At 49.0% G+C, this 2,133-nt stretch overlaps 2 non-coding genes and 1 pseudogene across 2 annotated transcripts; 1 reads left to right on the top strand and 2 right to left on the bottom strand.

Annotated features, from left to right (window-relative positions):
- The first annotated feature begins 509 nt into the window (after nucleotides 1-509).
- Nucleotides 510-628, top strand: LOC136278774 (5S ribosomal RNA). The gene has a single exon (XR_010716543.1). It is a non-coding gene; the product is annotated as a 5S ribosomal RNA (ribosomal RNA).
- Nucleotides 629-1,611: 983 nt separating this feature from the next.
- Nucleotides 1,612-1,775, bottom strand: LOC136278758 (U1 spliceosomal RNA). The gene has a single exon (XR_010716527.1). It is a non-coding gene; the product is annotated as a U1 spliceosomal RNA (small nuclear RNA).
- A 232-nt stretch (nucleotides 1,776-2,007) lies between these two features.
- LOC136278711 (U2 spliceosomal RNA) lies at nucleotides 2,008-2,133 on the bottom strand (annotated as a pseudogene).

Genomic DNA, 2,133 nt, shown 5'->3' with positions numbered 1-2,133 from the left:
GATGCCGAAGCATGCCCTGGGTGAGGGGGGTGGTCGAGGGATCCTTCCCACGGTTTATGGTGGATAGTAGCAGGTCGCCCCCACAAGCCCTTGCGAGTCCCGCAGACGGTCCCAGAGGCTGACCCGTTTGGTATCTCCTCACTGTAAGATTTTAAAGCCAGATACACGCACCTACGGAGCTAAAACATTGTATAATAGGTTTTTAGGACACGTTATGTCTCTTGGGACCCCTCCCTCCCCTCCCTAGGGAATAGTGCTTCAAATCGATGCTCCTCAATGTGTTAACTGGGTTGAGGAAAATACATTAGGGTTAGGTAACGACTTCGGGGTTAGGGTAACCATTTCTTAGGGTTAGGGTAACAATTTCTTAGGGTTAGAGTATCGATTTCTTAGGGTTAGAGTAACGAAACTAGGGCTTTAGAATTTCAAATTCGCCTACACTCAGGGATGTGGCCGCTTTACAGCCTGAACCTGGCCGATAACAAGCAGAATTTCGACCCCATTTCCTCGTCTACGACCATACCACAGGGAAAGCACCGGTTCTCGTCCGATCACCGAAGTTAAGCCCTGTCGGGCGGGGTTAGTACTTGGATGGGTGACCGCCTGGGAATACCCCGTGTTGTAGGCTTCAATTTTTTGTCTTGCGAACATCTCTAAACGTTTTATCCCAATAAATAGCTCTCCATACACCACAATTTCACATAGAGAGCCGTAGGTGAGTGAGGAACAAAATCAAAGCAAAAAACGAGGGGGGGAAAACACCTTTTTGTCAAAAATCGGCCAGCTAATGGCGAAAACTCTAGTGCGATCGACTTTTCTTACAGAGCGCGCGCGAGCGAGTGAGCACGCGCGAGATGAACAGTTTATGATGTCAAATTCTACTTCTGTGATATCAAATCATTCCAAATAACGAACGAAAAAATGAATAGGAAAAAAACGCACACTTCTGAGACGCAGTTTTAAGCCATCGTGACGTGGCAAAACACTCGCACACTTCCAAGAGGAGGCGCGCGAAAAACGGCACTGAAAGTCGACAATGGTTGGATTCAGACTGCAAACGAATCGGGAAAAAGGTTCGATACTTTTACTACTCTGCTAGTTTGTTTCCTTCCCTCGTTCATTCGTTCACTCGCTTGCTCGCACAAAGGATACACTAACGATAGCAATAGCATTTCTAAAAGCGGCTCCAGTGACAATAAAACCGCTCAAAAGGTTCAAAGTGTACTCACGGTCCAAGTCGAATGCCCTTCTATGCTCGCTCGCTCGGTCGATCGGCCGTTTGGTTTCCTTTCATTTCCTTTCCCTTCGCGCGCATAGCACAGCACGGCACGGCACGCACAACCTGCAAATACAAACGAACAGGACTTTACACACAATAGAGCAGACAGGCCTTGAACAAAAACAGCCAGCAAAGTTACGCACCGCCCCGAAACTCACCTTGTTTCCTTCCTCCAGTCTCTCCAATGCACTTCTACCCCTCCAAACGTGCCAACACCTTGGCCAGTTGTGCGTCCTTTGCTTTCTTTGCAAGTCTACCGGTCCACTGCAAAAGCAAAAATACCCTCGATAGTCAGTAAGAGGGCCATATAGACATAGTTTGGATGACTTTTGCGGGGACGAGCGCGAACGCAGGTCCCCACTACCAGAAATTATACGCTCGAGTTACCCACATTTGGGGTAATCGCAAGGGTCAACCCAGTCGAAGTGCAATGAAAGGGCCTCGCCTTGAGAGGACTGCCTCCTTGATCACAGTACCTCCCGCGTCAGGTAAGTATGCTTTTTCAGCGTCTGCCCTCGGTGAAAAAATCCACTTACCCCTAGGTCCTTGTGGTAGTGCTTTGCGCACTTCAGAAAACGTAGGCCAGCGGCCGTTCCTGCCATTGTCTGTTGTCTGAATTATCATCCCTCTTTCACCTCTTCCCCCTCTAAGGGCGGGCGGGGCTCCTGTAAACATAAAAGAATGCTATACCGTTGACTTTGTTTTGGATTGAATGTGTCTTCCCCAGAGGGAAGTGGGCCGCACTCGGAGGTAGTGCTATACCGAGGCAACCCGTGGCTGGGACGAGGCAAGCCTCTTTTCCACAGCCCAGTTCCAAAAATCAGTTTAATATATGAGCTGCTCAATGAGCAGCG

The sequence above is a fragment of the Pocillopora verrucosa genome, unplaced genomic scaffold, assembly GCF_036669915.1.
Source record: "Pocillopora verrucosa isolate sample1 unplaced genomic scaffold, ASM3666991v2 scaffold_48, whole genome shotgun sequence".
NCBI lineage: Eukaryota > Metazoa > Cnidaria > Anthozoa > Scleractinia > Pocilloporidae > Pocillopora > Pocillopora verrucosa.
This window is presented reverse-complemented; position numbering and strand designations above follow the sequence as displayed.